At 45.1% G+C, this 25,849-nt stretch overlaps 1 protein-coding gene across 9 annotated transcripts in view; it reads right to left on the bottom strand.

Moving 5' to 3' along the window:
• Window positions 1-25,849, bottom strand: part of NRXN2 (neurexin 2) — a 2,155,080-nt gene that overhangs the window by 2,001,481 nt on the left and 127,750 nt on the right. For all 9 annotated transcript variants that reach the window (XM_078660761.1, XM_078660766.1, XM_078660765.1 and 6 more), the window contains exon 2: window positions 17,765-17,873. The gene's annotated coding sequence lies outside the window, so the exon portion shown is untranslated. The remainder of the gene's footprint in view (window positions 1-17,764; window positions 17,874-25,849) is intronic.

Genomic DNA, 25,849 nt, shown 5'->3' with positions numbered 1-25,849 from the left:
GCGAGATTTCAAAATAAACCTGCGCATCTCAGGGTTAAATAGCATGGCCTGATAATGACAATAATAACATTGCCTGATAAAATTACAGGTAGAGTATGTTGGCGCATGCGCAGAAACTCTGATAGCTGTCTCTGAAGCACACACCCAGAATCTCACTGCTATATGTTTTGCAATTAATTTGAATAAGGAGTTTAAGTGCATGCGATTGTCCCTCTGAGGTTAAGGTATGGCACTCATGCATAGAGAACAGCCTTGCATGCGCGGAATGCCAGAGAGCCTTTAAATCGTCTGCTGACAGCCTCTGCAAAAGCTTCAAATCTGAATATTTGTGAAGGATGCCAGTCATCTCAGTGAAATGCAGGCCCGGTTCCAGGAATTTTTATTTGGGTGGGCCAAGGGTGCATTTGGGTGGGCCACTGCGAGCTCGATTTTTCGCATATATGTCTAGGCAGGCCTGCTTCAGGGCCCTCCTTTATCTCTTCTTAGTCTTACAAGGCCCAGTAAAACACACTCTTTCCCAAATCTCTTTCTAAATGTGATCACTCTCAAAAAGTGTTTTTTTCCCATGTAATGTCCCTTTGATGGTAAGAGGAGGTTTCTGAGGTGGGAGTATCAGGCAAGTGACACTTCTCGGGCTCCCTCTATGCAAGCCTTCAGGGAGAATCCCTCTTCGTTACTACCTCCACCTGACCACGGACTCTGAAACGCACTCCCTTACAGGCTTGATTATCCACTACTCCTCTCCAGTGCACCTTATCTCACAGATGACCTTGGGTCCCAGCCCCATATCAGGCACCATCGGGCTCCACTTTAATTTTTCTCTGTAAAAACATTAGGAAAATCACCTTCAAACTTAAAACATTGAATATAGCAGTAAATATAATTAGCACGCACTTTAAAGTATTTTCCAGAGTAGCCCTTATGACCCGACTGCTAATTAAATAAACAAAAACAGAAAGGCCGGCTTCAGCGCTGATGCGAAAGATTTTTTTGGCGCTGCGCCAATAACCTCTTTCTCCGTAAATACCTTTACTCCCACCTTTCAACAGTGCCCCTCATCTCCCAATGCCCCCTCTATTGACCTCCTCCTCGGATTCCCGCAAAGCCGAACGCCACAAGTGCCTCATATCTTCCCATAGCCCCTCCCCCTATTGACCTCCTCCTCGGATACTCTCAATGCCACCCTCCACCAGTCTCCGTCATCTCTCCCTAACTCCCCCCTCCACCCCATGACCTCTTCCTCGTATTCCCTCACTGCCACCCTCCACCAGTGCCACTCATTGCTCCATAGCCCCTCTCACTACCTCCTCCTCGGATTCCCTCACTGCCACCCTCCAACAGTGCCCCTTATCTTTACATAGCCCCTCTCTCATATGCATTTCATTTGTCGCATAGCGCTACTCATATCAGTGTAGTGTGTGTCAGTACTTTACACAACGCACACATTATACAGATACAATGAATCATACACACATGTAAATCAGTCTATAGGGAATGTCACATAAGTCAATGAGGATTACAAGGTGTATGAATCACATGTCATCCATACTGGTGGGAGGGATATTTTAAGAGGGTTAGGTCTGGGGAAACACAACCTTAGGATTTAAAGAGTATTCCATGGGGGTCAGCTTTACTGATAAAAATGTCTATCTGCCCAAACATACTCATTTTAACAACATTAGAATAATGAAAGACTGGGGAAGTTCTAACTATATCACAAAACCAAAAAAGCGAAGTTCTAACTATACCATTCATGTTTGTATGCAGCTCTTAGATGACAGTTAATTGGTTACTGTCCTATGTTAGGATTGTAACTTCTGAACTGCAAGTAACACAAGGATCTCTGTGACAAAGGCAGTAACCCACTGAGCTATCCAGGGCTTTAAGTGGGCCGGGTCTCACTGGGTCTGAGCACCGGCAGATTTTTTGAAGGGGTCTCGAAACGGATCTCTATCCAGGGCCGGACTGGCTACCGGGCAGTTGTGTGTCCTGCCGAGCTAGGGGCTAATTTTTCTGTGGTGGGGGCTTATTTCGTTGATGGGGACCTGCGTGCGATTTGAAATAAAAACAGCAAAACAAATTTCGTTTTGCACACGCAGGTCCCCATCAACGAAATTAGCCCCCAGCACGGCAGCACACACAACTGCCCGGTAGCCAGGCTGGCCCTGTCTCTATCGAGCTCTGTTTTGTGCGCTGGTCACAGGTAGTCCGTTTTTTTCCGAACTGCAGTGACAGCAGTCTGCTATCACTGCAGTCCGGAAAAAAGTGCCAGGGCACAAAACAGAGCCCGATAGAGACCCATTTCGTGACAGCAGGCACATCGGTGTACCCTCCTCACACTACTCACAAGTGGAATGTTACGGCATGACGTCATGCCAGGTGAGCGTTGTAGAGGGAAGGGAAATCCTTTAAAGAGAGTAATTTTCTCTCTGGATTTCCCTTCTCTTTTTGAAACTCAGGAGCAGCAACTTATTTTGATGTCACCAGTGCTGTAAGTGGAAGCTTTTGCAATTTTATACAAGCCATAGTTGCTGTTATTTATCTTATGTAACTAACAACCATTGACAAAGCCAATAGTCCTGACTTGTAGGTATGATGTTACTTGTTGTATCAAATACCTGGATGCAATGACAGAAACAGCAAAATACAAGTCGGGCCGCACACTGCTAAACACAGATTTTTAAAGTACTGTTTTTGAGCCAGGTCCTCAATTACATTGGCCACGCCCCTTTGAGAGACTCCCCAGTTTTTTCATCCCACTGGAGCTATCCACATAAAATACAGTTCATCTGCATTTTAAAACTACTAACAGACAAATGATTGCTCTCCAGCAGGATTATTAATCACTAGCGTTATCTGTGCATTTTGTATTCTGATTGTTGTCCCTTATCGGCCATGATAATGATAAAAACTGTTTAAATGAAGCACACACGTATGTGTCCAGCTGGGCCTTTGCAAATTTAAAAAAGAAAAATATATAGTAACACATTCTCTTACCTACTCCATTAGTCAAACTTTGTGTCACAGCCTTATGTGATAAGCCACTGCAGGGGTCAGGAAAGGTGAATAGGAATAAACAAACTTTTTTTCTCCTGCACTGCATATAAAAATAAATATCAACGCAGCAGGACAGTAAGCAAAGGTTACCAAAGGTTACCTTTGTCAAAGAAAGGATTTTTCGCCTTTCGCCATGCAGAGATGAAGGGGTGAAAAAATAAACAAAGCCTCATTAACATATACATGGTCTTGTAAAGACCTGTCAAGTACTCGGTGCGGCTGCGATAATCTCTAAAACTGTCTGTGTGTGTGCGCCCCTCGGCCCGGGCTGACACACGCGACGGGGGAGGGTTGAAGCACTTAGATCCCAAAGACGCCTGCCTTCAAGCCCTCACTGCGAGGGCCAAGGATCCTGTTTGGGTGGGCCAGGCTCATGTTTGGGTGGGCCTGGCCCACCCGGCCCACCCGCTAGAACCGGGCCTTGTGAGATGCTCTTGGATATGGCCAGATGGCTTGCCATGCCACACTGACTCGAGCTGCATCTCACCAGGCGGTTAATAAGGACCAAGCGAATGAGAGGTTGTTTGTGTCCACACACACAGGGGAGGTACACTAGCAGTTCAAGCTGAATTGTCGTTTTTTAGTGTGGGGACAAAAGTGACTTGTGTATGATACATCACTGCCCGTAAAAGCACGCACAAAACAATGATGCCATAGAAAGCAGGCCAGACTAATCAATAAAGGATGCGATTGATTTACGCATTTGACTGGATCACGTTATCTATTCTTGGATGCTTGCACATGCCCAGCATCACTAGGAGCTTTTAATATGGTAGCCATATAGGTAGGAGATACTGGTGCAACACGCCAGAACTGCCATTTGTAAGTGTTAAGGAAGCTTTTGTATTCGTGGGACCTCTGAGAACCTTAAATATTACATTTATAGGTCTTTTTTGTTCTAATATCTTTATTATTTTAAGAAAAGGATAACAACAATTAAAATACCATATTATGCAATACAGCTTAAAATTTTGAACAATAAATGAATAGGCAATCAACATTATAAATAAAATCAATTACATAAATAACATCTGCGTATCAATCAAAATATGTTAAAAGGCAAAGAAATAATCCCAAGATATCAGTTGTATTGCTTGAATAAATCAATTAACAAAATAAAGGAAAAAGTGAGAAAAAGTAGTAAGGAGGAAGAAAAGAAGAAGAGAGAAGAAAGAAAAGATAAGCAAGATATTGTGACACCTACTTCAATGGGGGAGATAAATTAAGAGGAAGGCACAAAAGGATATTGAGCCAAAATGTATAGGTGTAAGGCAGAGTACACCCTATATTTGACAGGTTGGCAAATGTAAGTAAAGAGGAGGCCACAACATGGCTAGGATCTCTGTCAGCACAATCCTATGGTTCCAGGGGAATTAGATGTCTCTACAACATCCGCAACCAGATCCTTCCCACTCCCTGAGGTTTAAAGGACTGACGGCCAAGCCATTACCTGTAACAGCTGGTGTACAAGAGGGTATTGATCACTAACTAAGCCTGTCGACAGCTAATGGATGCTAATAATTTCTTTGTTGTGTTCACCGATATCCTTTGAAGTATGCCTGATCCAAGGAACAATCTGAACCTCATCAGCATATTCCAGTCATTGCTGTGATCTTTTGGTTGGAAGGGCTCCTTTCTTCAAAGGAAAGTGATTGGGGCAATTTTACAGTTCAATTCACTGCCTCTTGGGGCAGCAAAATGTAAAGCGCCCCGGGAACCCAATGAGCATTTGCACTTCTTTTGCACACTCCAGAGGCATATTGGTATAATATATAAGGCACCACAGCCACTGGCCTGGCCTCTTCTGTAAAATGCACTTCTGAAATGCATATTTTGCACCCAACTTAAACCCATGGAAGTGACAGGGCACAGTTGCCCATGCACCTTTGGCATGTAATAGATGTAAACAAAAAAAAAAGGATTTGTGGAAAGCTTTAATTAATCTCAGCCACTAGTAATGACTAAGAGCCACATAACAGGCCCCTTGCTCATTGTGCCACTACAGACTGGGACCATTCATTTGCAAATAAGTTTGCTCTTCCTCCATTAGAAACAGAAGAAACCTCACCACGACAAGGTGCTCAGGGAGAAGAAACTTAAATTCCTATATTTTAAAATCTTGCATGATTACCAGTGATACTCTCAGAAAATATACGGGGAAAACTACTCATGCACTAATTACTGGAGATGTGACCACAACATGTGTGACCTGTTACACATCCTGACGAGTTGTTCGACCATGACCATACAATGGTTATGGACTAAAGTATTGGATAACCTAGAAGGACTGAGTGAAATTATTGTCCCTTCAGTCGTACATCGGGCCCTCTTACATGATACTGTGAACCAGGGGTCTCTAAAGGGTAGCTCAGGAGCTACCAGTAGCTCACCAGATTACAGTAAGTAGCTCATGGATTTGCAGTCCAGCCTAGTAACTGATTCAGATGGCCTTGAGCTTAGCACTGTTGTCTCTGGTACAGCACAAGAGTAAGCACCAGTGAGCTGTAGACCCTTGAGGTAGCAGCTGGCCAAACCAATGCTAGTGGGTCCATATGTATGTAAATGTGAGTAGATATTGACCAGTGAAGTAATGGCAACTGTGATACGTGAGTGTATGTGGTCAGGAAAAGGGCAGAAACCAAAGGGAATGTTGCAGATTTGATAATCTAATACGGTCATTAGGGCCCCACTCATACTATTTTAAACTGAAAATGGGTACAACATTTAAAGTTGTTTTGAATAATGGATCCCAAATTATGTCTTTTCAGGGATTCCAAAAATCTTTAAGATCGCACTCCAAAGCATACTAAGCTCAGGCTGGTCGAATTTTCTGTAATTCAGTTTACTCAAGGAGGGGTCAGAACTTGATCACATATTAGAGCTCTCTTAGTCCATCCTGATCAAAGTTCGCCCTCGATTCAAACGCATACGCTCCCAATAATTTACTGTTTAAATGTAAGATATGTGTTACTAGGGAAATGGCTTTCCAGCATTATCCCTGAACATAATTATGATCTGTGCATTCTGAAAGATAACTCTGCTCTAGAAACCTTATGATAGGTCTCACCATGCAGATGGCTTTCCTGCACGAACCCTGGACATAATTATTATCTGTGCATTTTGAAAGATAACTCTGCTGTAGAAAGCTTATTTCTATATGATTTATAACCTCTGTTCTCTAGAGTCACTCAGAGCACAGACTTTTGTGTTAAACCATATTAACCAAGAGTAAAAATCCCTCCTCACGCGTTTGAACGAGTTGGCCAATAAGGAGGATGCTGCTCTAACTTACGTCTCTTTATGACTGCCTGACTCCAAGTCTGTCCTACAATCACAGTGCTACATTTTAATGCAGTAGCGGTATAATAACATGAACTATATATATATTTGTATATGCATTATTAAGCTGAAAGCTACAGTAATCTAACCTGCAATACGTCACAGCAAGCAAGATCTGTCCACTTATACAGTGCCAATGCATAATGAAGTTCTGCGCTGTCCTTTTTTTAGAAAAACGTAAACAATTTTAGCTGAAAATGCGTTGGACTTTTTTGTACATGTATGAATGGTATAATGAACATTCTGTTGAAATATATCTATATGTTGCAAAAACTGACACATAGGAGCGAAATTCGTAATTATCTGTCATGTGGAGAAGTGTGGCTCAATGGATAGAGCGGCAGACCCTGATGCAGCTGTCTGGCCCGGGACCAGGGTTCAACTCCTGCCTCGGCGGCTCTTGGACTCAATCTCCCCGGACCTGATAATTCTCGCCTCGGTGCCTAGTCTAATCATGGGTCCCACTCTGTGACTCTGGGCAATAGCTTGCTTAATCTCCACAACGGCCCCAGCAGCGCTTGGATGCCTGGCTTCACCTTGGGGGTGCCCAGGAGTGGATATTTCACATTGAAAAGCCAGGAAGGGTTCCACAGCTGTATGAGTGCTGTGCCGGGACGCCCCGTCGTCGCGTGGGCAGCCGTGCACTTTAACAGTTACAACACATTTACATTTCTTCTTTAAATGTGGGATGGCATTTCAATTTGTATACTTTCTAAAACTTATTCGTTCTAGATATTCCAAGTAGGAGGCTCAACACTGTGTTTCTACCCAGGGCCTCAGACATCCTTAATTTTGGTGCCGCATAAATAGATGAACCTAGGAGGTAGATAGTTGTATAATTCCGGAGAAGACAAAAATAAAAGGTGCACACCTTTTAATGTGGAAAATTAGACATAGAATAGTAAAATAATGACCACCAAAATAAAACAAATTTAAACGAACGGAAAGGATGCCCAGCGGAGGCATAAACGAAGAATGGATATTGACAAGCATGGACTTTTTTTCAATGAATGCTTTAGCTCTGCTGCAGATTCATGCAGTTGGCAAACAAGGCTGACATTTGATTATTACTGAATTACCATCCGCCCCGGTGAAGGCGCACGATTCAGGGACCCCTGCCCTCAATTGACAGTTCCCCAAATTCTCCTTTTCTTTAAAGGTTAAATAGATGCATCGGGTGGGAAAAGGTATGAGCAAAAGAAAATGGAAAATAACACCAAGTCAGGGAACAAAGACAGACACTCTAATAAGAACAAAGATATCGGGCAAAGACAATAACTGTAAAAATGGAAGTTTCTCACTGATGTCGACCTTTTCGTGTTTGTTTCCACCCATTTCATGAGCTGAGACATGGGTGGCTAGTGAGACACCAGGGTTACCAACTGTCAGTATTTTACCTGCATGGCTTGTGTGTTTTATGTCAAGGCTCCTAAAATAATTTGGAAATGCACAAAATGAGTATATTTAATATAAGGGCATGGCCTTTTATCTGTACCACTGAGATGAGGTCTCCAGATTCCCTGGTATAAAACTCATCTAGCGCGTGCCCGATAACAGGATCCTTCACGTAACCCGAGTGGGTGCTAGGAATGTGATATGGAATGCTTGACATCCCTGCTGGTACCTGTTATTACACTTCCATTACAGAGGCACATCTGTTCATAGGATCCCTTTCCACATAGACATGTCTGTCTTGAGGCAGGATGTTACACATCATGATAGCTGTGCCTAGTTTTCCACTTTTTATCCGGGGGTTAAGCCCCAGAGACAATTATGTTTTTTCCTGAGTGAGCGCCACCAACATTTCAGAACAGCACCAAATTCTAATTGAGAGCAGGAGCCCTGATCTGTATAATTACTGTCCCTTTACTCCCCGAAATTTTAAAGGGCAACACACTTGAAAGCCTATGCGGACCTGAAGCACGGTTCTTGGACTTCATAGCTGGATACCATGGAAATTGTGCTAGGATATAGTGGTGTAAATCTTGTGTTTAAAATATATTAAAAAAACAATTCCCCTGAAAATATAATTTTAAAAAAGTTGCCCCTTTTGGAATTACTATCACAAAATCAACACCCAGTGGAGCAATATTTTTGAAAATTATCTTTGGACCACAGTATTTTGTACCAGACTATATTTTTGTTATTTGCATTCTACCAGACACGTACTGTCTTTTCTCCTACAATTGGGATTTACTTGTAAGAATAAATCATTTAGATCATGACAAAGTGTCTATTTGTAGTTTGCCTTAGGGTGAGAGAACATCAAAGAAGTATGATATCTGCCCAAGCAGGACTAGTCAGTCAATTTGCTCTCAGTGAAAGTCTAAAATCATTGTACAAGAATATTGTGGTCAACAAGATGTCAACGAAAATATTGTGGGACAAAATATCGTTGGAAGGTCCAATGCATTTTGCTGTTTCAAAAAAGATCGTGGTTAAAAATATTCTATGCAAAAATACAGATGTGTTTAATATAGTTTGCATTCATTTCATAACTGCAGTCATATCAAAGGTTTTGACTTAAAATGTGTCTATATTTGTGTTCTTGTTTTTTCTTGATGCAAAAACAATTGGTTTCTTATTTTGTGCCTGGTGAGGGTTGTTTTGGGGGCTAAGGTGGGTATTATTTTAGTTTGAAAATATTTATAAGTATATTGGAGCATAATTACCTTTAGAGTGTAATACTTTTATTTATTATATAATGGGTGATAATTGTAAATGGTAGGGTTCATTTGTTTGTGTGTTTGTTTGGTTTTTATATGAAAAATGCAGTTCTGAATTACATTAGGGAAATGTTTTTTATATTTTCCTTGGTGTCCTTGTATATTTATGGGTATAACTTTGGGGGTTCAGGAGATCAATGTTTACAATCTTTAATTTTATAGGTTGAAAATATTGAGGTTGATAGTTGTCATGGTTCAAATGAATTTATTATTTACAGCATTTATTAATCTTTATGGGTTAGGTGATTTTTTTGGAGGATTTAGTGAGCAGTGATTTATTGTGAGGATTTGTTTTTTAATTTGAGGGGCCTCAAATGTAATTGATGTTATTGTGGGTTATATGGTTTCTTCACAAGTGTTATTTTTTAATTCAGGGTTCATTACCTTTTCATGTTCATAGGGTCATTATTTTAATTATTTAAATACATTTTACATTTAGACAGTATTAATAGGTTTTAAATATTCAGGTTAACAGGCATTAGGGTTTATTTTTCCTAAATATATGTTGTTATTTTTCCAGGGCACTATGGTATATTTGGGGTTGGGGTGGGTAGTGTGTTTTTCTTGTAAAAACTAAATGATGATGGTTGGTAGTCTTTATATTTGGGTGTTACTTTAAATATTGGGGTCAAATATGTTTTTGAAAAATAGGGCTAGGAATTTTTAGTGGTTCACATACATACACTTTGAATGATTTTTTGTTGAACATGACTTAGAATACTAAACAAGCACCCCAACGAAATTGTCCTTGGACTGGAATAGTAAATCACACCCTCCCACTTAATGCTCTGTCCCAAAGTTTGTGGAACTGGAGTTAGAATATTAAGCCTCACCCCTCCCAATGTATGCACTTTCCCCCAAGTTTGAAGGACTGAAGTTAAAATACCAAATCTCCAACCACCTAATTTATTAAATGTACCCAATGTTTGTTGGACTGCCGCTGAAATAGTCCACTTGCCACGCTCAGTTTATTTACTTTTTGTAATGATTATGGGCATGGAGTTAGATCAGCAAATCCGTCAACCCACCCCACCGTCTCCTCCACAATGTATGATGATTTGGGGTCTCGAGTAATAATAGCAAGACTGACCCTTCAAATTTAAACCGTTTCCCCAATGTTTGTAAGACTGAATTTAGTACAGTAACACCCCCCCCCCCCCAACAATCTTTCACAAATTTGTGGGAAGGGGTATTTGTACTGCTTTGATGATGCAGGCACATAAGTGATTCAGTTTTGAAATTACAAGATGTGATATCAACATGGTCTTTTTTCAAGAAAATTGTTTTTTAATTTCCAACTTTTGTTTTAACCTTTTTCTTCCATTATAGTGTTTCCTTTTATTTTACATTTTCAGGATTGAAAGGACATTCTTGGTATTTCTATTACATCTGTATTGTGTTACAAACAGTATTACAGTTTGTGTTGCTTTTAGGTTATTGTACTGTTTATATTGTGCATGAATATGAATGTTTATGGGCTTTTCATTCACTAGTATGTGCATAATATGTGGTGTGTAAATAGCTAATCCAGTATTGTTTTCCTTTGCATCATGGAACTTGTAGCTCTAATTTTATTATATGATGCACTGGAGTGTAAGTTGCAGAATGGATGCAAGAATATGTACTGGATAAGTTATGTATAGAAAACGTTTCTAAAATGTCCTATTACTTACCGGTTCATTACTCCTGGTCCCGTTGACCTCGTCCCATTCCTTAAAATATGGAGATGACCATCTCCACGACAGAAAAAAGAAAAGGAGCATGCTGGGATACCCTACCTGCTCCCTCCCACTGGGAGTACTTAAGTGGTACCAACCCAGCATGCAGCCTGAAAACACCAAGCCAACAACAGGAACGCCGGCCGCAAGGGAGCGAGGGAGGGAAGTAAGGAATGGGACGAGGTCAACAGGACCAGGAGTAATGAAGATTACCGGTAAGTATTAGGACATTACCCCCAGGTCCCTCCTGACCTCGTCCCATTCGTTAAAATATGGAGAATACCAAAGCAGAGAAGCCGGCCTAACGGAACCCCACCAACAACAAGGGCACCAGACCAGAAAACAGAACCCCACAGACCCGAACCAAGACCCCCAAAGGCCAGAAGGGGACCGCCATGAAAACAAGAACCACCAACCCGGCAAGCCGGAAGGGAGGCACAGAAGTAGAGCCAAGCCCCCAAGGGAGCAAGCAGAGGGACCAAAACCAAGAACCCCCCCCCCCACGACCAAAGGAAGGCCAGGAGAAGCGTGTGTGACCCATCGGAGAAAGGAGCCAGGAAAGGGCAACCAACCCGTGAGAAACCCCCAAGGGCGAAGCCCCCGGAACCAGGCCCCACCAGGCCGCCAATCAACCAGAGACCAACAGACCAACCCAGCCCAAAGGACAAGGGCAGAAAGAACAGCCCGCACAGGGCGGAGAAGCCGAAGTACCAGGAAGGAACAAAGCAGAAGGATGACCCCCACACAGCAGGGGAAGCCCCCAGCAGAACCGAAAGAGGGCAGCAACAAGGAACCACAAAGGAACCAGGCCACAGGGCAGGGTCGACCAAAGGCCAACCGCAGCAGAACCAACCCGGCGAAGAACCCGGAGCCCCAGAAACGACCAAGACCGGGGCAAACCCCCAAAGCAGGAGGCACCAGGACAAAAAAACAGCAACCACCACAACAGAGGGCAGGGAGAGCATAAAGCCCAACCAAAAACAGACCCGGCAAAACCCAGGGCACAACCAAGAACGACAAGAAAGGTCCACACGGAACCAGGGAAACCAAAACCCCAGAACCGGAAAAGGAGGGACCGACCCCCAGGAGCAAAAAGGGGGACACCACGGAACCACCGAAGGCGAAACCCTAAAAACAGAGGACCAACAACAAGGCCCACAGCCCAACCCCAAGAAACCAGCCGCAGAAGAGGCAGGCCAGCCAGCCAGGAGGCACACAACAGCGGACCACCAGGACCCAGAAGGAGAGCCAAAAAGGAACCTCCAACCAGGAAGGAGCTCAGGAAAAGCACAACAGCCAACCAGAGCCAGACCGCTCCAGAAAGCAGAACCAGAGGGAGGGAGCCCAGAGCCCACAAAACGGACCCAGCACCAAAGCCAACCGAAGGGAGCGGACCCGGAAAGGACCGAAGACCATCCCAGGACCGCGAGAAAGCCCTAGAGAAGGAGCAGCCAGGAAAGGACCCCAGCAGGGACCAAAAAGGACCCCAAGCAAAGAAGGGCCACACAGCACAAAGCTCAACACCCCCAAGGGAGAGCACCAGCGACCTAACCGCAAAGCGAACGGGACACCAAAACGGAGACCGGGAGGCAAAACCACAGAGGCAGAGCCCCTGCCCCCAGAGCACACGAGGAAAACCCCCGGCACCCGAAAGCAAAGGAGAGGAGCCCCAAGAAGCCCAAGGCGCACCACGCAAGAAGGGAGCGCGAAGGAACACCCCAGCACCAAAAAGGGAGCAAAGCAGGAAAACAGCCCGCGTGGCACAAGGCCAAACGCCAGGCCCACAAAACCCTAGACCGGAAGCAAAAACCCACCGCAACCCAAGGCAGAGCGAGAGGGGCGGGAAGCAGAAACCCGGCCACACACCAGGAAAGGCAGACACCCAACCCCACAAGCAGGGAAAAGGCACGGTCAACAGGGCAGGGCACAAGAGTCGAACAACCCAAGAACAAGAGGCCACCCAAAGCAAAAGCCAAGGATGATCAACAAATCCCAGCCACCACCGGAGGGAAACAGGACGGCAGGCGAGGAGAACCCCGAGCCAACACCACCAAAAAGGCCAAGGCCCACCAGCACAGAGGAAGGGCCCGACAAACCCACCCCCCCTTTCCAGAAACCCGGGGGAGGGAGGGCACCACCAGAAGGCAGACACCCCGAGCACAGGGCAAGCAAAAGCACCCGAAGGGAGCAAGAAGCGCCCAACAGCGAAAAAACTGCAGGCAGGCAGGCAGGCCGGCACCCAGACAGGCACACACCCCGGTCGAACCAACAGAAGGGTAGGAACCAAGGGGCGAAAGGAAGAAGCAGAGAGGCCATACAACCGGGGAGACCGACACCCAAAAACCCACCAGCAGGGAAAGGGCACAGCCCAGCCAAGACCGGCAAATAGGGCGGGGCACAGGAGCCAGGCACACGAAGAACAAGCGCCCACCCAAGGCAGAGCCACGACCCAGCCACCACCGGAGGCAAGAGCGGCGAGCCAAGCAAAGCCCCAAAGCACAAACCAGCCAGAGAGACAAGAGGGGAGAAGGAAACCACAACAGGAAACCAAACCCCACCAGGCAGAAGGAGAGAAGCAAACCCCCAACAACAGGACCCAACAGGAGCCCAACCCGGAGCCAACAGCCGAACAAGGACAAGGCGCCACCAGGACAGAGGAAGGGCCCAACAGCGCCCCGACAAGGAAACAATGGGAGGACACAGGAACCCGCCGAAAGCCAGAAGCCCTGAGCAGAGCCCAAGCAAGGCAACCCAGAGGGAGCAAGAAGCGACCAGCAGCGGAAAACCGCAGGAACCTGACAGGCACGCACCAGGACCGAACCCACAAGAACGCCAGGAACCAAAGGGCAGCAGGCCGCAGAAAGCGAGCCACGGCCCCGCAGGAAGACACCCCACCAGGGACGGCCAGGCAGCAGGAGGACCAGAAGCCAAAGCCACAGGGCAACACAGCCGCAGAGTACAAGCGGCAAACGACCAACACCAAGGGACAAGCACCAGCATGCCCGACAGAAACAGTAAAGCAGAGCAGCAAGAACCCCGGAACCAGAAAGCACAGGGAACCGCAGCAGCAGGAGAAGGCCAGAAACATGAGCCCGACAAGGGCTAACCAGAACCCCCAAAACAGCACGCAGGCCAGGGGAACAGGAAGAAAAAAACACAATCCACGCCGCAAGGGCAAGCCAACCAAAGAGGCACGCCAACGGCACGCAGGAGAAAACAGAGGCGACCCAGGAACACAGAGGACCAGGGCGCAGGCAGGAAGGAAGAACCGCCCAACCCCAAAGAAAAAAAAGGGGAATGGCCACCACACCAAGGGCCCAAGCGCACCCCACTAGGGGCAGAACAACCGCAGAGCAGAGGGGCCCAAGCAACAGGGGACCCCCCCCCCCCCGGCAAGAAAGACGGGCCGGAGAACCCCCGAGAGAGCCAAAAGGAGGAGGCCCACCCGAACCCAGGGCCACTCCAAAGCCGAAACTCCAGAGGAGGAGAAAGGACATCAAGGAGGCAGGAAGAACGCACCCCCAGCCCACAGCCTCGACCAACAGAACTCAACCAGCCGAGGAGGTACGAGGAAGGCAAACCAAGGCAGCAAGCACGTAACAGCAACCCCAGCAGCAGAAGGGCAAGGACAGCACAGGAGACTATTGTATGGAGGAAACTGAGGAAAACAGCACACACCCCACACGACCGGCAGAGAGACGCCCAAAGGATGACTCCCACCAGCAACAGTCACGGACAACAGGCCAAAAAACGGAACCAAGCCCATCAAGGCCAACCCGCCCATACACAGCCCAACCGCCAAACAGCAAAGAAGGACAGAGATAAGGAAGGAAACAGGGACGTACCATACATGGCACTCACCAGGGGGGCAGGAAGAGGGCCCCAAAAGCACCCCCCCACCCCCAATAGACAGGCCAGGCGCCCACCAGAACACCAGCGCCGGGCAGAGAAGTCCCCCCCCCCGCAGAGGCCACAGCAAGAACCACACCGGCCGCAGGGAGGGAGCCCAGGACCAGGCCCAGGAGGAACCTGCAAAAGAAAGACAGCAGGAAACATGGGACACAGCAAAAAAGAAACAGGAACCGCTACGCGGTACTCACCAGGAGGGCAGGAGCGCCCCAACAGCCCACCGCCCTCCAGGAGACCGCCCAGGCGCCCTACAGGACATCAGCGCCAGGCAGAGCAGACCACACCTCGGAGGAAGGCCGGAAAGAGACTGCAAAGGCTCCACAGCACGAGGGGATCTCAGCACAGTGGAACGGCATAGCACATCCAGAATCCAGGGAGCCAGCCAGCCATACGTCCAAGCAGCACCAACACAGCAAGAAATGTGCGGGCGGCAGGCACTGCAAGCAATGCCAAACAACGATGGAAGCCAACAGTACCAGTGAGACCGTCAGGCGGGCCCCCATCCAGCCGCAGGACAAAGCCGCATGCCCGGTATCCCCCCAAGCAAATCCTGCAAACATCCGGAGAAACACGCTTGGGGAACAAAGGAAGGCTGCAAAAGCCACGGAGACCGGAAAACCGAGGAGCAAAGCCCGGCAGAGCCCCCCAGGAACCAGCAACACTCCAGCAGCAGCACGTCTCCCACCACCGGCCAAGCCCCAGGGAGACGCGCAAAGAGGACCGGCAGAACCAGCGCCCCAGCCGCAAAGGGCCGGGCGGCATCCAACGCGGCTCCCGGCAAGCCCGGCAGGCCAGGAGACCGCGGAGCAGGACGTCGAGAAGCCCAGCAGCCCGACGCGTCCCACAGAGAGGAGGACTTCAGGGACGGCGAGGATAGCCCAGCAGCCCGACGAGACGACCCTGAAGCCACCGCAGGTAAGAGAACAGCAAAACTCCATCCAATCTGTCGGAAGACAGAAAAAAAGAACAGGCTGCATGCTGGGTTGGTACCACTTAAGTACTCCCAGTGGGAGGGAGCAGGTAGGGTATCCCAGCATGCTCCTTTTCTTTTTTCTGTCGTGGAGATGGTCATCTTCATATTTTAAGCAATGGGACGAGGTCAGGAGGGACCTGGGGGTAATGTACAGCTCTGGTTTTAGGGGTGCATTTTAATTTTTAGATTGGTATGGAATATAAGTTTATTGTTAGTTTATTTGTAGTTGCTTTTATTATTTTGATTATATTAGGGTACATGCTATTGATGCCACGTAATTCTTACTGTATACGTTTTCAAATAGGAGGATTTTTCAGCATGCATGCCATGCATATCTCAAGTCTGCCTGGAGAAGTTATGACAAAGAGTTTGGGCTATTGATTGTCTTTGCTGTAGTTCTTGGTAGTTGTGTTATTTCTTCATGTTTTCAAAGTTATAACGGTTGGGGGGTGTTTCCCTATGGTTCCCTGGAATGAGTTGTGGTACTCTTCTGTGGAATTATTAGTTTTGGCTTTGTGGTCTTCAGGTACTTTATTACATGTTCCATCAAGGCATGAGTTTCGTATGCGTGATGTTACATGACCGGTGCACACGACCGATCAAGGTGACCATGAAATAGTCTAAAAGTGGGTTTGTTTTCTATTTGTTAGACTTACATTTCAGTGCATCAATTAGGTCACACTGTTTTGACAGCTTGATGTGGTAGATTCACCCAGAGCTATTACATTTTTTAATTTAAATGCTATCTTGCTGTTGATGAGGACTGTACTATTATTGTTGCTTTTTATATCTTGCACCTACAGAACTGATTAAAATGAAAATAGCATCCTTGAATGTATGTTTGAAGGGAAAGGTTTCAGTCAGAGTAGTTGTCACTGCATAACCAAAGTCAATGGTGATTGTTACAGGTGTAAAGATGTTTGTTTTGCTTTTATTATTGTAGTGAATGTGTTGTATGCAGAAGCTAACCTGTTAGGTAAAATGACATAGACTAAGGGCTTTTCAGATTTTGGCTTTGTATTGTTAATGTTTGGGTAAAGTGGGAAATTATTACGTGAAAGTCCAGTCTTATAGCCACTCAGTGACTGCATTAGTATTTGAAGGTTGCTGGCAGTATAGAAAATTATGATTACATTTCCATTATTTTATTGTTGTATAGCATGAAGTCTTTCTTAGTGTGTGCAATAAATAGGGGTTGGGAAATAACAGTTTTGGGAAAAGATTTGGGTGCTCCTGACTTATTGTTCTAATGTTCTGTTTCTGTTGATAGTCTCTTCACATTTTGCACAGCTAACATTTGACCAGCTGGTTGTGTAGAGACGTAGGGCATAGACTTTTAGAATAGTTGCTGTAGGAGCTGTAGAGGTAGAAGCCACAGCTTTTAAGCCATGCAGAATACCTCTTATTTCAACGTCAACTATTGTAGGAGGATCATTATGTTTTCATATATTCTCAAGGGCTTTATTTGTAGTTGTAGATTACTCATAACCAGTGGCACAGTGTATAGTGTATTTCCATAGTATTTTGTTTGTTAAACGTGTTCCATACAGAATATGAATAGCCATTGTATGATAATTTGGCTTACCCTGTTGTGAGGTTGTGTACGGCAGTGCATTGACATTTTTAGATCTGAAAAGGATTTCATTTACCAAAATTAGAACTACATGTTCCACGGTGCAAAGGAAAAAATACTGGATTAGCTACTTACGCAACACATATTACACATATATAAATGAATGAACGAAACACTTCCAGTACTGATGCTTTAAGAAATACAAGCAGCACTTACATTCAAAGAACACAATCACAAAGTATATTCAAATATAAAATGAAAATAAGTTTTAAAAAAATAGAATAAAATGAAACCAAAAAGTTCGATTTAAAAAACAAAAAGACTCTTTAAAACCCAACATCTTAGAAAAAAGCGATAAACCAAATAGAAGATAAAAGTTACAATTTTTTTTTTTTAAAGTGGATGTTTAGGAGATGAAACAGTTTAGTTTGTTTTTATAAGAATATAAATAAATAGTTTGCAAACTTACTGTTTGTTGTTACTTTTGCATGAATAATCTCTTAATTTTCTTGCAGTCTGATCATGCTGCTTTGTCTTCTTTGGTAGTATTTTTTCTCCAAAGTTTTCAGGTTATTTATCTGTGTTTGAGATATAATGGGAGTACACTTAGAAATATATGTAATATTAAATAAGCAGTTTATTTACTTACATACATACATATTATAGAGTTAAGTAAAATAAATGTATACTTGATTTGCTTTAGTTAATAATCAGATACTTCTCTTGTGCCAAATAATGACCTCTCTGTCCTTAGGCTGATTTAAAAAGATTTACAATTGTGGTGTGCAGTATTTATACCACTCAATGGTTAACTACGTTTTTTTTTGGGGTGGGGGCGTGGCCAGGCCAGATGGCTAACCGGACGCTCTCTTAGGGAACTTTGTCACCCCAATAAAATATCTTTCATAATCCTGCCCAAAATTCAGCCACCCAGGCTGAGATAGGCTGGCCACAACTTCCCAACCCCCCAGGACATAAAAGAACAGAATCGCTCCGGGGGAGGGGAGGCAACGGAACGCCTTCAGTCAGAACCCTGGTGGCGGTACAGGTAGCGATGCCTACATGATTAGTCCCTCTGATAGGCAACTGCGCTGGGACTGCCATTGGCCTGCTGGTCCCAATGCCCCCGAGGTCTGCACCAACAGCGGAGAGAATAGGCGGTGACCATCTGGGGACTGCTGAGGTGCATGGCGCTGCCGTTCCCAAAGGAAGGCGTGCCTGTGAAGGGGCTGTGAAGCCTGGGAGCGAACTGAGGGGCAGAGACCACAGAGCTGGCACATGCACAAAGGGCCCTGGAAGTGCTGTGCAGGCTGCAGTGGGAGGACCAGAACCACCCTCTGAGCAGACATGGAATGGCGCTGCTGGGGGCATTGTAAAGGCAGGACCCAATCTGAGGCCGCTCATACTCAGGAAACATTGAATGAGGAAGTGTCAGGTGTGAGGACTGTCTGGCCCCCTTCTCTCGTTGAGCCAGGCCGGCTCTGGCATGTGGGGTGTGGCCTGGCCCCTGAACTGTGGGTATCAATTGGACTCTAAAGGGGGCATGGACGACACTCTGTGCCCACACTGAGACACACTCCCTCAGCAGAAGGGAGAAAGGATGGTGAGTTCTGCTGGAGGTTAAGGAGTAGAGGCCCCCTGTCTGTGACCACACTTAGCCAAGACTTTATAGCCATAGTCAGGATAAAGCAACAGCACAGAGAGCCTGATAGGGAGGGCAAGTCGAGCGGACTGCACCCTCCCTTCCCGTGTGTGAAATATTCAGAACTTGCTGGGGAGCTCCCCTGGCCTGTTGGGTGACTTGGCCTGAGGCATGGGAGCTGCCTGTAGCCAGGGTCGGCGAGGAGGCACGCTAACGTTGACTATCTTTGGGACCCCCGGAGTGGTGGGCAGTGGGTTCAAGATGGAGAGATGACGCTGCGAAGATGGGCAAAGATAAAGCTCCCAGGGCCACATAGACCAAGTACTCAGTACAACCAGGGTGCGACTCCAAGACCCACTAGGTGGGCCTTGGCTGGCATGGCAGACGAATGGAGCAACCTACCAGAGCAGAACTGTTGGCGGCTATACACGGATCTAGAATGGCAAAATAGATGCAGTCACTGTGGATATCAACTTACTCCGCTCAGACCTGCAAAATGTTGAAGAAAAGGTCCGGACTGAACACTCCATTGACGACCTGCACTCGAAAGTGAAAACACTCAAAGAGCAAGTGTCAAGAATAGCTCTCATAACTAAAAAGTAGGAAGACAGAGATGAGGATGCATAGGGCCACTCCAGACACAACAAGCTTTATCTTAACTGATGGGATTTCCGGTGGGAGCTGAATGCAACACACTATAACAATTCCTTGAGGAATGGATACAAACCTCCTTCAGACCACAGGGTGTGTCACCAATGTTCACAGAGGAGCGGTGGACATACAGCCTTAACAGCCAGACCTCTCCAAGCAATCATAGGAAGGATATTCAACTTTGAAGACAGAGATTAAATCCTTAAGGCATCCAGGTGGGCAGGATATGTTTGCAATAATAACCACGAAATCACAATTTATCTGGACAATACCAGAAAGGTCCAAAACAAGAGAAAGGACTTTACAGAAGGGAAAAAACATGGCAAGCCCTGAAACTAGCTTATATGCTACTCTACCCGGCGCATCTCCAAGTCAAGGAACAGGATAAAACACCCTTCTTTGACTGACCAGAGGACATCTGGCCACAGCTGGAACTCTGAGACAAGGTGCCACGACTAGAATTTTTTTTTTCTAATATTACCTTAAGCACCTCCGCACAACAACAAAATGAATCAGATAAATTAATTAGATTAAGCAAGAAGCATATTAGAACAGAGCTTCACGGACATTTTCTTCTGAAACACCTAAGGGGAGGAACAATCCCCTGGGGGCTCCAGGTGAAAAATGTTCCGGTAATCTTCACGGAGGATGCAGAGTACAAAAAGGGTTTCAGCTGCATAAACACAAAGTGCAGCAGGGACCTGATGGTTCACACAATTGAGACAGCACAACGACTTTGTCAAAAAGAATTGCAAGAAATCGAAGAATTGACCAAAAGTATCCAAGAAGGTTGCTGACGCGAAAACACTCTTAGAAAAAATAGAAAAGGAGATTTTGTCCTTCAGGGACAATACCATAAACAACAAGGCTGCACAATACGAGAGGGATTCTAAATCCTTTACACTAGAAAAGGCATATCCTTTTCTAAAGGAAGATTACTACTCACAGGCTGATTCACGTGGAGCATTATACAACTACCAAGGGCGATAACGAAATAGATTTAAAACTTTCTCAGAGACATCATCCTCATCTGATTTATCAGGTTCGGAGGCAAGAGGCAACTCTAATAAGAAACAAGTCTCTTTTTTAGAGAAAGGCCAACAGGGAAAGACAAGACACAAGGTACCATGGGAGATGCGCACTCGGAAAAACTTTTACAAGTCGTAGGAGCTCCTTCAACTATAGTCAACTTGTCAACTAAAATATTAACAAGAGACGAAGAGTCTGTGTTAAATTTAGGACTCAAATTTGTCCCAAACCATCAAACAGATTTCACTAAAATCAAAATAGAAACAATTGCCTTCTGCCGTAAGATACGACTAAAGGCGTTTTTTGCTAATCAACCACAAATCATTGATAACGAAACAACGGGATTAAGAAACAAATCTACCTTTATTCCGAACCAGAATATTCCTAAACAGATCTATGCGTTCGAGCAAGTCGTGCTGTCATCCATAAATAAGCTTGAAAATAAGTTTGTCAAGCAGAATATAAGCAAAGGCCAACGTATAGCACTGAAGGGACTCCATGATGACACCTCGATTGTAATCAAACTGGCCGACAAAGGCGGAGCCGTTGTTTTATGGCCTAGGGACAAATATCTAATGGAGGGCCAGTCACAGGTGAACAACCAAGTATGGTATAGGAAATTACAAGAAGATCCCATAAAAGAAATCCAAGCGACAATAGCTGAATTGGTACAAGCAGGTAGAGATGGTGGCTTCGTGGGTCCTAAAGAAAGTGACTTTCTGGTAAAGAAGTTTCCACGAACACCATTATTGTACTTCCTGCCTAAAATTCACAAAAACCTGAATGAGCCTCCTGGACGACCAATCGTCTCAGGTTGCGACTCGTGCCTTGAGCCGATTTCAAAGTATGTGGATTACTTCCTAAAGCCTTTTGTGAGTAATGTCAAATCGTATTTAAAAGATACGACCGATTTTTTGGTCAAAATAGAGGGCATGGAGTTCAACCCGTTAACGGAAATCATGGTCACTATGGACGTAACGTCCCTCTATACGCAAATCCCACAGGATGAGGCATTAGAGGTGATGGAGCTGTACCTAGAAACCATGGATAGACCACACAGGGTGCCCACTACATTTATTTATTCTGAAACTTGCAGAACTTAAATTGAAGAAAAATTACTTCCGCTTCAATGAGGAGTTCTTCATGCAAATCAAGGGGACAGCAATGGGCTGTCCTTATGCCCCAGAGATGGCCGTATTGTTTATGGCTGAATATGAAAACAGATTTTTGAAAATAACAATCCCCATAAAAAACACATCAAACAATGGCTAAGGTATATCGATGACGTGTGGCTCCTGTGGCAGGGGAGCCACACCGATTTGATTGAATTTCATCAATGGCTTAACAACAAGCATCAGGATATAAAATTCTCCTTGGAGCACAGTAGCTCCAAAATGACCTTCTTGAATGTAGAGATCAGTTGTGTTGATGGTCATCTGAAATCATCTCTCTTCAAAAAGAAGACAGATAAAAATACAATTCTTCACCACCGAAGTGCGCACCCAAGAATCCTCAAAACCAACCTACCGTATGGGCAGCTACTTCGAATTCGGAGAAACTGTTCAGAAGTAGATGATTTCGAAGTACATGCACAGAAATTTTGCGAAGAAATGATCACCAGAGGCTACCTGAAAAAACTACTTAAACATTCTTACAAAAGAGCGCGATATACTCCACAGGAGTGCCTACTCCAAAACAAAGAAAAACAGGAAAAACAGGAACTAGACAAAATGGTATGTGTAACAACATTTGGCCCTCACACTCACAAAATTCGACAAACAATATTGAAGAATTGGCATCTACTAGAAGAGTTGGAATGCCCCTTCCCCCGACCAATTTTTGCATATAAGAAAAACCGCAGCATTGGCCAACAGATTGTCCTTGCCGATGTAATGGTTGAAAAACCAAAACATGACTTACTCTCAAAATGGGGCCTCAAACCGATTGGGGGACATCATAGATGATGAAACTGTGTATCCTGTGGCACAACGATTGAGGGCAGTGAATTCACTCACAAGAATGTAAGATGGAAAACGAAGGGTTCACTAATTGTAGGACCCGGAACGTTGTGTATGCAATCATCTGTGGTTGCAATAAATTGTATATTGGAAAAACCAACCAGCAGGTGAATACTCGAATCACGCAACACAGGTCCCGATTAAAAAACAAAGTGATGAATGCCCCAATGGTCCAACATTTTATAGAAAAGGGTCATGCAGAAACGGACTTCAAATGGACGGTTCTGTATACAATGACCCAGACAAAATATATCAGAGATGTGGATGATGTGCTAATGAGAAAGGAGGCATATTTAATACTGCGATTTAATAGCATTCAGACTGGTCTGAATACCATGTCTGAAATCTCCAGACTCTAAAGGTACTGCAAAAAGCGTATGATGCTCCACACGAGAGAATCAGCAGATCTCTCTTCATATTATATCAGTGCAGCCCCACCGAGAGGGACTACACATCCCAGCACTCCAGCAACCACGTGATGTAGGTAAATATCACGTCTCCCCAAACATGGCGCACTGATTGAGAAACAAGGCGACCGAGTGTAGCAGAGCAAAACGAGACGATACCGGGTAGGTGAAAAAATTGTATTAATGGCTAAACTGTAGTGAGGTAGCAGGAGCGGGCCGCTAACTGCATGTTTACAACTTCAACAGGATCGCGTTCAGAACACTAACGGAAGAGATTCAGTGCTGAACACGCCGTGCCGAAGAAGATTTAGAGCAAGCACGCTGCGCCCCAGAAAAGGTACATATCTATTGTTGTGGGCAAGACTTCTAAGTATCTAACAGGCACGCCCAGTTACATACATTATTCCTTTCTGGCAGGTGCGCAGGAACCTCACGGGCACTTACGAAAACGAGGTAGAAGCGCTAAAGTGTATTCCCGGTGTGTGCACACAACTAAGGAAAGTAATATCGAGGCAGAAACGAATGCCACATAACCCATATTGAAAAGGTAGGACAAATGAGTGTGTAGAGAGTCACGCCACAGGCTATGCACTTGGGCAATGACTGAATCTTGATTATTGCTTTTTTTCCAGAAAATCTAATACAGACAGAGATACAGAGTGAACCCAGGAAACCTGCTACTAATCAGGTCAAAGGTACACCATTTGTGTTAAAACAAAATAGTGTAATACGAAAGGGATGAAATAAAAATCAACTCAGTGCTATTTTTCTTTTTTGCACACACCTTGCAGATTATAAGTGATAAAGCCCTGATGAGAACCTGTAAAATTAGATAACGAGTTCGAAACGCGTCGGCAGAAAGGAGCAAATTAATTATTGGACTGACCACAAGATTGACACGTGTAGTCAAATATATTTTTCTCCATCAAATTTGTTTTCATCTCCTTTTGAACGTGACTTTATCCTTGAAAAGGCATATGTGAAGAAGTACAAATGCAAAGATTGAATATTTGCTGCATAATAGTTGTGCAGTGTATATGTAATGTTCATTGAATGTGTTTTTATGTACAACGGTATGATTCATGTATATGTGTAATGTTTAAATGGAATGTTTTTCTCATGCGAAACAATTTCAACTGAACAAATGAAAAAGTAAAGGGTATAAATAAACTATACCGAACAAATCTAGAAATAGGACTGATTTGTTGCTCAAATTCTCGAGCTCTAAAAAATGAATTGTAGGGTCAGCATCTCTCTTTTTTTCAAAACGACTAGAATGAGGGCAACCTCCGTCAATGCTCAGTGGTCAAAAAGGGGTACAGGATGTTGTGAGACTCCGAGATTGCCTGTCACACTGCCCCTGGGGAGTTAATGGGTCCTCAGGGTGCTGGTGCAAGATGATGGCACTCTGTAGGCAAAGGAGGACTCATCACCTGTGGGGAAGGTGTCTACAGGCTCTCCTTACAAACAAGCCTGAGGATGTCTTGGAGGCCGAGGAGGGCCACCGCAACGTGTCCACGTCCTGTTTGATGCTGTGAGGGAAAAACTGGGACCAGCGAGACACATACAGAGTTTCACAATACACTTTGACACTTGCCTGTATCCTTTTTTTTCTTCTACAGAATTAGTAACCATTGCATGGCACGTACATAGGATCCATATTGCATGCCTACAAGAAATCCATTTGACAGACCCAGAGGAGAGACTCAAGATAAAATGGTGCCAAAACTGTATTCCATCATGTAATCGGCGTATGCCAGGGGGTGTTGGTGTCGGTGCACCCAGAATCCCTTTCAAACTTACGTACACAGAGGCTGGCGTTGAGATCCGATTCATGCTAATTCAGTGGACATTAGATGGCACAGACATCGCCATTCCTAATCTCTATGCTCCCAACATGGACGAGAAGGATTTGGGTTTATAAAATACAAGATCGGTTGATGATTTGTGTTGGCTCTCCGGTGGTGTTGGAGGGAGATTTCAATTATATATTAAATAGAAAAATGGATAGGCATCTCGCTATATTGGGCTCAAAACCAGGTATGACATCTAGTCTTAAACCAATGATGCCCACCACTGACTGTAGAAATGTGTGGAGGGAAGTCCATCTGAACAGACGAGAATTCTCATGTCATGCTTTAATTCACCACACCCCCAGTAGACGCGATAGAGTGTTAGCAAAGGGAGTCTTTCACTACAGGGCAAGGGAGGCGATATACCTAACTCCATTCCTATCTGAACATCCCCCTCTGATGGTGACGTTTGTTGGGAGGGAACACATAGGAAAACCTGGAAGGCATAATGATGTGGAGTGTAGGGAGGAACTGGAATCCCAGTTTTATTTTTACCTGGATCTCAAATGGAACTCCACAGATACTAGGGGGAAGGAATGAGAGGCCATGGAGGCAGTGACGCTGGGGGTCTGCATCGGCAAAATCTACGGGATAATGAGACAGTTTCAGCTGGACCTGACACAACCCTACAATGTACAGACCATGATGGCAGGGAGCATAGCTTGGAGTTTCTAGAACCAAATGGGTCTGTAAAAATTAGATGGGACAGACTAGACTGACTGAGGCAGAGGGAATACCAGCAGCGGTTAAATAAAGAAGGTGACAAACCCAATAAATTGCTGGCCTCGATCCTGCGGAGTGAGCAGCATACTACTCACGTCATGCTTCTGAGACGCCCTTTTGGCACGCTGGCTAAAACGCAGGCTTAGATTAATGACGCATTCAGTTACCACCTGATATACATGTATTGTGCTATAGGTGATGGTGGACTCACTAGACAGGATCAAGTTCTCG

The sequence above is a fragment of the Lissotriton helveticus genome, chromosome 9 (assembly GCF_964261635.1).
Source record: "Lissotriton helveticus chromosome 9, aLisHel1.1, whole genome shotgun sequence".
NCBI lineage: Eukaryota > Metazoa > Chordata > Amphibia > Caudata > Salamandridae > Lissotriton > Lissotriton helveticus.
The sequence above is the reverse complement of the archived record's forward strand: the minus strand, read 5'-3'. Positions and strand labels throughout refer to the sequence as shown.